The sequence below is a fragment of the Somniosus microcephalus genome, chromosome 2 (assembly GCF_052327205.1).
Source record: "Somniosus microcephalus isolate GS21.2 chromosome 2, FLI_Smic_1.0, whole genome shotgun sequence".
NCBI classification, from domain to species: domain Eukaryota; kingdom Metazoa; phylum Chordata; class Chondrichthyes; order Squaliformes; family Somniosidae; genus Somniosus; species Somniosus microcephalus.
In genome coordinates, this window is record NC_140988.1 from 57478845 (window position 1) to 57491586 (window position 12742).

Genomic DNA, 12742 nt, shown 5'->3' on the forward strand with positions numbered 1-12742 from the left:
CCGGAAAAAGGAAAGCCATTCTGCTTAGTTCAGTGGGAAGCCAAACCTAAAGTTTGATGAAAAACCTGCTCAGTCCTGAAAAGCCTGGAGACAAATCATTTGTTGAATTAGTGGCTTTGCTAAAAGAACATTTCAACCCTAAGCCTACTGAGATTGTACAGCGGTTCAAGTTTAATTCAAGGAACAGGAAAGAGGAAGAGAGCGTAATGGACTATGTAGCGGTGTTGCGTAAATTAGTACAAGTTTGCAATTATGGGAACAACCTGAAGGAAATGCTGCGAGATAGGCTAGTTTGCGGAATTATGGACAACCGAATGCAGCGTAGATTATTATCCGAGACTGGGCTTACTTATGAAAAAGCATTGGAACTTGCTCAAGCCATAGATGAACTTTTATAAAACACTTGGTTGGCCTCAACTGGAGTATTGTGTCCAATTCTGGGTACCGCACTTTAGGAAGGATGTAAAGTCCTTAGAGAGGGTGCAGAAAAGATTTACGAGAACGATTCCAGGGGTGAGGGACTTCAGACTGGAGAAGCTGGGGTTGTGCTCCTTGGAGCAGAGAAGGTTGAGAGGGGATTTGATAGAGGTGTTCAAAATCATGAGAGGTCTAGACAGAGTAGATAGAGAGAAACTGTTCTCATTGGTGGAAGGGTCGAGAACCAGAGGACACAGATTTAAGGTGCTTGGCAGAAGAACCAAAGGTGACATGAGTAAAAACTTTTTTACGCAGCGAGTGGTTAGGATCTGGAATGCACTGCCTGAAAGGGTGGTAGAGGCAGATTCAATCATAGCTTTCAAAAGGGAATAGGAGATGTACCTAAAGGAAAGAAATTTGCAGGGCTACAGGGAAAGGGCGGGGGAGTGGGACTAGCTGAAGTGTTCTTGCAGAGAGCTGGCATGGGCTCGATGGGTCGAATGGCCTCCTTCTGTGCTGTAACCATTCTATGATTCTATACCAATATATTCAAAAGCAAAAGAGCTACCAGCTGAGCTAAACTGACAAAGACATGGCTTGTTCCACTGGATTTTCTGCAAACAGCATCTCTGTATTATTCTTCCCAGCAGTCAGGAGGCGATTTGTTCTCTCACATATGTGCAATTACACAGCCCTTGTGTTTAGCTGCGACAGTCTGTTCAGCTGTGTAGCCAGCTCACCCTGCTCTGTTGCCATCAACCATCTGTTTTCAAGGAACAAAATTATCTTGTGCATATAGAAAGGAAAACAGTTGTATTTATACAGCACCTTATCATGTATCTCAGAAAGTTCCCAAAGTATGAATTGATTGCGCAGTTATGTGTGGGTAAACACGGCAGCTATATTGCCAAGTCTCACAAGCAGCAATGAGATGAATAATCTGTTTTTAATAGTTGGTACTGGAAGGAACAATAGCCAGGAAACTAGAGAACTCTGTTCTTCATACAGTAGTATGGGATATTGAAAATCCATCTAAACAAGGCCTCAGCTTACCATCTCAGAGGTTATTGTCACTATCAGTGGGTCAGAACATTGGTGGCAGCGGATTAGACACCCGCTCAATTTTCCATTCCATTTATTTCCACTACCGCCAGTTTTCCGCATTCACCAAAATTGAAAATCTGGCCCTCTTCCAAAGGACAGCTCCTCTGGCAATTCACAACCCCTCAGTACTATACTGAAGTGTCAACAACAACTTGTATTGATATAGCGCCTTTAACAAAGTAAAACATCCCAAGATGCTTCACAGGTGTGTTATAAGACAAAAAATTTGACACTGAGCCACATAAGGAGAAATTAGTGCAGAATACCAAAAGCGTGATCAAAGAGGTACATTTTAAGGAGCGTCCTAAAGGGGGAAGGAGGAAGGAGAGTACAGAGCGTAATTTGGTGGATTTGAACACATAACTGCCTGATTGGGTGCGAGCAGGAGTGGGGGGGTGCGGCGGTAAGAGTGCTACTAAAAAGAAACTCTCATCTACGCTTTTGTTACCTGAAAAAGACTCAACTATTCTATTGCTCTCTTGGCCAGCCTCCCATCTTCCACCCTCCATAAACCGAAGCTCATCCAAAGTTCTGCTGCCCGTATCCTAACACACAGCAAGTCCCATTCACCCATAATCCCTATGCTCGCTGATCAAATTGACTCCCAGCTTACCAACGCCTCAATTTTATAATTCTCATCCTTGTGTTCAAATTTCTCCACCTCGCCTCTGCTTATCTCTGTAACCTCCTGCAGCCCAACAACACTCCAAGAACCCTGTGTTCCTTCAACTCGGGCCTCTTGTGCATCCCACACTTCCTTCACCCAATCATTGGCGGCTGTGCCTTCAGCTGTCTAGGTCCGAAGCTCTGGAATTCCCTCCCTAAACCCACTTTCAATATATCCATGCCTTTTATTATGTAACACTGAAGTAGAATATTCCATAGTTCCCCTGGTAAATGTTACAAAATAAACTAAAGAGAAAAGTGAAAAATTGTATTCAACCGCAGAATGTTCCTATTGTTGTGTTCTCTGAAGAAAATAATTACTTGTTTTCCAAAGGCTCATTACTTCTGTCAGTGCATTTGGAGGATTAATATGAGGTCACAAGCTGCCATATGAAATCATTATTCCAATCCCAATCCTTAAATAAAACAGTTTGTGTGATTTCTATTGGTCAGATTAATTTGTAACAGGATGAGTGTGTAGCCATTCTGATTCTGATCTTTAACCCATACAGGATATGACACTTATTCAATTGAAATGATGTCAAATGCACATACACATAGAAAAAGTCGTCAACTGTTACATTCTCAAGACCCAGTGAAGAATAGCAATGAAGGCAGTTGTCAGTATACAGTGTAAGGTTGTATGATTGATTAAGGAAGGTACTCAAAGCTAGCAACGGGCTGTACAGTAGGGCAGTAAAAAAGCTTTTACTGTAGAACTGCCTGTTCAGAACCACAATGATTACAGCCTTAAAATACCTCATCATTTCTAGGTTAAACACATAGACAGGAAATACCCAGTGTTTAGTCATAAATGCAATTATATGGATACCACATGGACCCCCTAAACAATTACATTCACATGTGCTGAGTTCACAGGCGAAGCGCATCAAACACCTGTTCACAAATGCCTGCACTCAGAGTGGAACTATTTTAAATTGGAGTAAAATAAAAGTTGAAAATAAATTCATTATTTTTCTTTACTTAGTATGTAATCTCAGTTAAAATAAAATAGCAGCACATAAACGTGTAATGACGAGCAAAGGAAATAACTAACTACTATTTTTATTAGAATAGCTATTACTAATCCCCTCAACTACATAATTCATCCTGATAGTGTAATATTGTTGTTGTGGTTTATAAACTGACGTACCTTTAATGGACAGAGTGAATTATACACTCAAACTCCTAGGTTAAAAACTGAATTGTTCAGTTGCTAGGTGCACACCCAGTGTCACACTGAGCCATACACAGGTCCCAGAGCCATCCCTACTCTGTGCTAAGTTAGCTGACCTCAGGAAGCACTGCAGTTATTATAAGTATGTGTGCGTGGATAACATATGAGAAAAGGATTGGCTGTGATGGCCCTGTGGTACATTAGCCTTCTGGGACTCATTGTCTAGGGGAGCATATGAATTATGGACACTTGGGGCAGATACTTCCACGTGTAAAACTGTAGCCCGGCATGACCCATTACCTTCAAGAGAGAAGCCAAGGCGTAAGGGAAACCAGACCAAAATTCTTAATACCATACCAGTGCAATGCCCCAATTGCTTCATTTATCAGTTTGGTCAATGCTGCCATCATTGGTATCACATGCTCCCTGGTATTAACTGTTAACACGGCTCTCTGTTCTAGAATTACAAAAGAATTAAGGTATACTTGCTGTGGCATATTTTTCACAGCCAGTCAAGAGGTCGGAGCAATGCCAACTAAAAGTGAATTTTCTGCTGCTGCATGTCAAAGTTCATGGTGTAACTAGAGCACTGCAGCTTCTCGTATATTGCATGTTTTTTTTTCTTTTAATTTTTTTTCTCTGAATTTTTACACTGGGTTTCATGTTACAGCAGCTCTGCAATTTTCTTTTTCAGGAACATACATGAGGAAGAATAGGACTGTTGACTGGATTAGGTTATAGGGTGGATGAACAGCCAGGTAATGGTGCACTTGTTTTCCAAAGGCTCATTACTTCTGTCAGTGCATTCGGAGGATTAATATGGGGGTACCAATGGGTTTGGTATTTATGCATTGCTTAAACACAGTGGGATAAATTTTTGTTTTTATAATCTGGCATAGTGGAAATTCACGCCATTGGCCAGTTACGTAGTAAATGCAACATTAAGCCACATTGCAATCAAAAATCATTCTTATTCATTTGGTTTTACTCAATTTAAAAGAGATCCAAAATGAAACGAGATGTAGAAGCTGGGGTTAGTTTTTGCCTTCAACGTCTGGGCAATAAACTGGTGGAGCAGATTGTCCTCCCATTATAGATCCACCCGATTTTCATTCCATTGCCAAAATAAAAATTGGATGGGTCCCTTTACCCACCAGATTAACCCCTGGATGGTAAAGGCAAAAATTTACCTCATGCATTTTGAACCTATTGAAGTTGAATACCAAAGAAATCCAAACGTCCATTCCCAAAAGGTATCAATTAAACCATTAGCATCACACATTTAACGGCCACTGCCTTAGTCTCAGGTGATGTTTGGGCATTCTCTGTTTCTGGCATGGTCAGGAATTGCTTTGGAGTAGCTATATTGGCTATGTGGGAGAGTTTTTCCAGCAACAGATACTACACATAGAAACATAGAAACATAGAAGATAGGAGCAGGAGTAGGCCATTCGGCCGCTCGAGACTGCTCCGCCATTCAATGAGATCATCGCTGATCATCCAAATTCAGTACCCTGTCCCTGCCTTCTCCCCATATCCCTTGATCCCTTTAGCCTTAAGAAATGTATCCAACTCCTTCTTGAATATATTTAATGAACTGGCCTCCCCCGCCCTCTGTGGCAGAGAATTCCACAGGTTCACCACTCTCTGGTGAAGAAACTCCTCCTCATTTCAGTCCTAAATGGCTTACCTCTTATCCTTAGACTATGACCCCTGGTTCTGGACTCCCCGGCCATCAGAAACATCCTTCCCGCATCTAGTCTGTCCAGGCCTGACAGAATTTTATAGGTTTTGATGAGATCCCCTCTCAATCTTCTAAACTCCAGTGAGTATAAGCCCAATCGACACAATCTCTCCTCATACGTCATTCCTGCCATCCCAGGTATCAGCCTGGTGAATCTTCGCTGCACTCCTTCCATGGTAAGAACGTCCTTCCTCAGATAAGGCGACCAAAACTGCACACAATACTCAAGGTGCGGTTTCACCAAGGCCCTGTACAACTGCAGCAAGACATCCTTGTTCCTGTACTCGAACCCTCTTGCTACGAAGGCCAACATACCATTTGCCTTCTTAACCGCCTGCTGCACCTGCATGTTTACCTTCAGCGACTGGTGCACAAGAACACCCAGGTCTCTTTGCACTTCCCCTTCTCCCAATCTATTGCCATTCAAATAATAGTCTGCCTTCCTGTTTTTGCCACCAAAGTGGATAACCTCACATTTATCCACATTATAGTGCATTTGCCATGTTTCTGCCCAATCACCCAACCTGTCCAAATCGTATTGGAGTTTCATGACATCCTCCTCACAGCATACCCTCCCACCCAGCTTTGTGTCGTCTGCAAATTTGGAGATATTACATCCAATTCCCTCGTCTAGATCATTAATATATATTGTGAACAGCTGGGGTCCTAGGACCGATCCTTGCGGTACCCCACTAGTCACTGCCTGCCACTCGGAAAACGACCCGTTTATTCCAACTCTTTGCTTTCTATCCGCCAACCAGTTCTCGATCCAAGTCAATACCTTGCCCCCAATCCCATGTGCCTTAATTTTGCACGCTAATCTCTTATGCAGGACCTTATTGAAAGCCTTCTGGTTCTCGCTTATCTATTTTACCAGTTACATCCTCAAAAAATTGCAGTAGACTAGTCAAGCACAATTTACCTTTTGTAAATCCATGTTGACTTTGTCCAATCCTGTCACTCCTTTCCAAGTGCTCTGCTATTACATCTTTTATAATGGACTCTAGCATTTTCCCCACTACCGGTGACAGGCATACCGGTCTATAATTCCCCGCTTTTTCTCTACCACCTTTTTTGAATAGTGGGGTAACATTAGCTACCCTCCAATCCATGGGTACTGTTCCAGAGTCTATCGAGTTCTGGAAGATGACCAGCAATGCATCTACTATTTCTAGGGCCACTGCCTTAAGTACCCAAGGATGTAGATTATCAGGCCCTGGGGATTTATCGGCCTTCAGTCCCATCAATTTTCCTAACACCATTTCCCTACAAATACTGATTTCTTTCAGTTCCACCCTTTCATCAGACCCTATGTTCCACGGCATCTCTGGAAGGTTATTTGTGTCCTCCTTTGTGAAGACAGAACCAAAATATGTTTTTAGTTGGTCTGCCATTTCTTTGTTCCCCATTATAAATTCCCCTGATTCTGACTGAAAGGGACCTACGCTTGACTTCACCAATCTTTTTCTCTTCACATATCTATAAAACTTTTACAGTCAGTTTTTATGTTCCCTGCAAGCTTACTCTCATATTCTATTTTCCCCTTCTTAATTAATCCCTTTGTCCTCCTTTGTTGAATCCTAAACTGCTCCCAATCCTCAGGATTATTGTTTTTTCTGGCCAATTTATATGTGCTCTCCTTGGATCTTATGCTATCCCTAATTTCCCTTGTTAGCCACGGTTGAGTCACCTTTTTTGTTTTATTTTTATGTCAAACTGGGATGAACAAATTCTGTAGTTCATCCATTTGGTCTTTGAATGTTCGCCATTGCCTATCCACCGTCAACCCTTTGAGTGACATTCCCCAATCAATCCTACCCAACTCACTCCTCAGACCATCGTAGTTTCCTTTATTTAAATTTAGGACCCTAGTCTCTGAGTCAACTACTTCATTCTCCATCTTAATGAAGAATTCGATCATATTATGATCGCTCTGACCCAAGGGGCCTCGTACAACAAGATTGCTAATTAATCCTTTCTCGTTACAAAATACCCAGTCTAAGATGGCCTGATCTCTGGTTGGTTCCTCGACATATTGGTCCAGGAAACCATCCCGTAAACACTCCAGGAATTCCTCCTCCGCAGTATTGTTACTAATTTGGTTAGCCCAATCTATATGTAGATTAAAGTCACCCATGATGACTGCTGTGCCCTTATTGCACGCTTCTTTAATTTCCCTTTTAATGCCATCCCCAACCTCCGCATTACTGTTTGGAGGTCTATATACCACTCCCACTAATGTTTTCTGCCCCTTAGTATTTCTCAATTCTACCCATACAGGTTCCACATCATCAGAGCTAATACCCTTCCTTACAATTGTGTTAATCCCTTCTTTAACCAGTAATGCTACCCCACCTCCCTTTCCCTTTTGCCTATTTTTCCTGAATATTGAATACTCCTGGATGTTGAGTTCCCAGCCTTGGCCATCCTTGAGCCACGTTTCCGTAATCCCAACCAAATCATATTCGTTCACCTCTATTTGCGCAGCCAATTCATCCACCTTATTACGAATGCTCCTCGCATTAAGACACAAAGCCTTCAGGCTTGATTTTTTAACACTCTTAGACCTATTAGAATTATTATTTACTGTGGCCACATTTGATTTAAACCACTGATTTCATTGACTGCCACTTTTGTTTTTCTCCTTCTTATCTTTTGCTTTTATCCTTGTTTCCCTTTCCTCTGTCTCCCTGCTCAGGTTTCCAACCCCCTGCCATTTTAGTTTAAACCCTCCCCCAGAGCACTAGCAAACACTCCCCCGAGGACATCGGTTCCAGCCCTGCCCAGGTGCAAACCGTCCGGTTTGAATTGGTCCCACCCCCCCCAGAACCGGTTCCAATGTTCCAGGAACTTGAATCCCTCCCCGTTGCACCATTCCTCTAGCCATGTATTCATCTGAAATATCCTTCTATTTCTACTCTGACTAGCACGTGGCAATGGTAGCAATCCTGCGATTACTACCTTTGAGGTCCTATTTTTTAATTTTCCTCCTAACTCCCTATATTCCGCTTTTAGAACCTCATCCCGCTTTTTACCTATATCGTTGGTGCCGATATGCACCATGACAACTGGCTGTTCACCCTCCCCTTCCAAGATGTTCTGCAGCCACTCTGAGACACCCTTGACCCTTGCACCAGGGAGGCAACACACCATCCTGGAGTCTCGTTTGTGGCCGCAGAAACACCTATCTATTCCCCTTACAATAGAATCCCCTATTACCATAGCTCTACCCCTCTTTTTCCTCCCGTGCTGTGCAGCAGAGCCACCCCTGGTGCCAGGAAGTTGGCTGCTTCTGCTTTCCTCTGATAAGCCATCCCCCCCAACAGCACTCAAAGTGGTGTATCTGTTTGAGAGGGGAATGTTCACAGGGGACCCCTGCACTACCTGCCTGTGCCTAGTACTCTGCCTGTTGGTCACCCATTCCCTTTCTTCCTGTCCAACCTCTACCTGCGGTGTGTCCAACTCTGTAAACATGCTATTCACGATGTCCCGAGCATCGCGAGTGCTCCAATATGCATCCAATCGCAGCTCCAGCGCCATAATGCGGTCTGCCAGTAGCTGCAGCTGGATGCACTTCCTGCACATGTAGCTGTCAGGGACACAGGAAGTGTCCCTGAGTTCCCACATATCGCAGGAGGAGCATACCACATGGCCGGGCTGTCCTGCCATGACTTACCCTTTAATTAATTGAATTTAAATTAAATCAATCAATCCCACTAATTACACCTGCTGCAGTGCAAACTATCAAGATTCAGCATCTGTCCTGTTAGGTTAGTTTATATCACATTTAATCAGAAAATATTTATGTTTGACTACAGACGTGATTGTATCAGTGTGCATTTCATTTTACAAACTTGGTAAAATGACATGTGGATCATGAGCATCATTGCTCATGCTCCAGGGTGTTGTCAAGAGACAAAGTTCAATGGTAAAATTGATAATATGATGGTATCACTGCACCACCTACCACACCAGCATCAAATATCAATTGTTAAAGTTCATTAAACCACAATTAAAATGATCTTTATAAAAACTACTGATTTTTTTAAAATATTCATTCCTGCGATGTGGGCATCGCTGGCAAGGCCAGCATTTATTGCCCATCCCTCATTGCCCTTGAGAAGGTGGTGGTGAGCCACCTGCTTGAACCGCTGCAGTCCGTGTGGCGATGGCACTCTCATAGTGCTGTTAGGGAAGGAGTTCCATGATTTTGACCCAGCGACGATGAAGGATCGGTGATATACTTCCAAGTCAGGATGGTGTGTGACTTGGAGGAGAACTTGGAGGTGGTGTTCCCATGCGCCTGCTGCCCTTGTCCTTCTAGGTGGTAGAGGACGCGGGTTTGAGAGGTGCTGTCAAAGAAACCTTGGCCAGTGGCTTAGTGGCAGGAGGCAGAGAGTGATGGTCGAAGGCTGTTTTTGTGACCGAACGCCTGTGTCCAGTGGTGTACCGCAGGAGTCGGTGCTGGGTCCTTTGCTATTTGTAGTGTACATTAATGATTTAGATATGAATGTAGGAGGTATGATCAGTAAGTTCGCAGATGTCATGAAAATTGGTGGAGTGGTAAATAGCGAGGAGGGAAGCCTCAGGCTACAGGACGATATAGGTGGGTTGGCTAGATGGGCAGAACAGTGGCAAATGGAATTTAACTCTGGAAAATGTGAGGTGATGCATTTTGGGAGAACTAACAAGGCAAGGGAATACACAATGGCTGGTAGGGTCCTAGGAAGGACAGAGGATCAGAGGGACATTTGTGTGCATGTACATAGATCCCCGAAGGCAGCAGGACAGGTAGATAAGGTGGTTAAAAAGGCATATGGCATTAGCCAAGGCATAGAATATAAGAGCAGGGAGGTTATGATGGAGCTGTACAAAATGCTAGTTAGGCCACAGCTGGAATACTGTGTGCAGTTCTGGTCGCCACACTATAGGAAGGATGTGATTGCATTGGAGAGGGTGCAGAGGAGATTCACCAGGATGTTACCTGGGCTAGAGCGCTTCAGCTATGAAGAGAGACTGGACAGGCTGGGGTTGTTTTCCTTAGAGCAGAGAAGGCTCATGGGGGACCTGATTGAGGTGTACAAAATTATGAGGGGCATAGATAGGGTAGATAGAAAGGAACCTTTCCCCTTAGTAGAGGGGTCAATAACCAGGGGGCATAGTTTCAAGGTAAGGGGCAGGGGGTTTAGAGGGAATTTGAGGCAAAACTTTTTCACCCAGAGAGTGGTTGGAATCTGGAACTTACTGCCTGAAAGGGTGGTAGAGGCAAGAACCCTCACAACATTCAAGAAGCATTTAGATGACCACTTGAAATGCCATAGCATACAAGGCTACGGACCAAGTGCTGGAAAATGGGATTAGAATAGACAGGACTTGATGGCCGGCGCGGACACGATGGGCCTCTTTCTGTGCTGTATAACTCTATGAATCTATGGCTCTAATTGGCTGAAGACTGGCTTCTGTGATGGTGGGGACCTCAGGAGGAGGCCGAGATGGATCATGCACTCTGCTCTTCTGGCTTAAGATGGTTGCAAATGCTTCAGCCTTATCTTTTCCACTCAAGTACTAGGCTCTGCCATCTTTGAGGATGGGGATGTTCATGGAGCCTCCTCCTCCCGTTAGTTGTTTAATTGTCCACCACCATTCACGACTGGATGTGACACGACTGCAGAGTTTTGATCTGTTCTGTTGGTTGTGGAATCACTTAGCTCTGTCTATAGCATGCTGCTTCCGCTGTTTAGCATGCATGTAGTCCTGTGTTGAAGCATCCTCAGGTTGGCATCTCATTTTTAGGTACACCTGATGCTGCTCCTGGCATGCTCTTCTACACTCCTCATTGAACCAGTGTTGGTCCCCTGGCTTGCTGGTAATGGTAGAGTAAGGGATATGCCAGGCCATGAGGTTACAGATTGTGGTGGAATACAATTCTGCTGCTGCTGATGGCCCACAGCGCCTTACCGATGCCCAGTTTTGAGCTGCTAGATCCATTCTGAATCTATCTCATTTAGCACAGTGGTAGTGCCACACAACACGATGGAGGGTGTCCTCAGTGTGAAGATGGGACTTTGTCCCCACAAGGACTGTGTGGTGGTCACTGCTACCAATACTGTCATGGACAGATGCATCTGCGACAGGTAGATTGGTGAGTATGAGGTCAAGTATGTTTTTTCCTTGTGTTGGTTCTCTCACCACCTGCTGCAGGCCCAGTCTGGCAGCAATGTCCTTCAGGACGCAGCCAGCTTGGTCAGTAGTGGTGCTACCGAGCCACTCCTGGTGATGGACGTTGAAGTCCCCCACCCAGAGTACATTCTGTGCCCTTGCTATCCTCAGTGCTTCTTCCAAGTGGTGTTCAACATGGAGGAGTACTGATTCATCAGCTGAGCGAGAGCAGTAGATGGTAATCAGCAGGAGGTTTCCTTGTCCATGCTTGACCATGAGGCTTCATGGAGTCCGGAGTCAATGTTGATGACTCCCAGGGCCACTCCCTCCCGACTGTATACCACTGTGCCGCCTCTTCTCATGTGTCTCCCCTGCCAGTGGGACAGGACATACCCAGAGATGGTGGTGGAGGAGTCTGGGACGTTGGCTGAAAGGTATGATTCTGAGTATGACTATGTCAGACTGTTGCTTGACTAGTCAGTGGGACAGCTCTCCCAATTTTGGCACGTCTCCAGATGTTAGTGAGGAGAACTTTGCAAGGTCAACTGGGCTGATTTGCCATGTAGAAAGGGCAGAAGAATGAAATATATTGTAAATACTAATTCCACCTCCAAAGTCAATGGGACAACAGATAAACTACAGGAGCATGGTGCCATACATCATAGTCCTCTATGTTTGAGCTTCATGCCACATGGCCTACCTACAGCAACAAATAAATTATGCCATACTCAAAATCAAACACTTAATTTGGGTCAATTAAGTTTTAAGAAGTGAATCCTTGCAGCTGCTGTGTCAGGTCAGTCTACTTTCAACCGGCCTCCCATTACACTGTATAACAAAGACTGATTTTGCCAAGAATATAATATACCCTCTTAGGTTTATGGTTGTAAGGTGTGTGCTCATTTACTGCAGAATCAAGTACGCATTAGTCTACTCCAGAGTAGCTAATAAAGTTCAGAGTTAATCCAGACAGCCATAAGTGCACTTTATGTCCCCTATAACATGATCCTTTGCCAAATTCAGAGTCTGATGTTTATATGGGGTAGGATGACATTTATATTATATAAAACAGTCACATAGTTGAATGATACTCATCACAGTTGTTTGTCAGACAGATTTGTAATGAAGACACTATTCTTCAAGTTAAGAGAATCTAAGATATACTTCTGATGAGGTATAATCATCAGTTGATTCAATGGTCATCCATTGGCTGCGGCTGTAGTCAATTATATTGGACTGGATTTTAAGATCACGACGCGCTGGGAGTGGTTGGGGGTCCAGTAGCGTGCGGGAAACCCAGAAGTCAGTGCAGCACGTCTGCCAGTGGCTTTTGAACCCAGCCACTGTATTACCAGGTTTCCTGACTAACTAGCCTCAGCGGGTGTGATGACGACCTGCATGACGCGATTTCAACTCCAATATTTAAAGGGACTCCAAATATGCACTTTGAAGGAGTTTGGAGTTAGGAGCCAAGG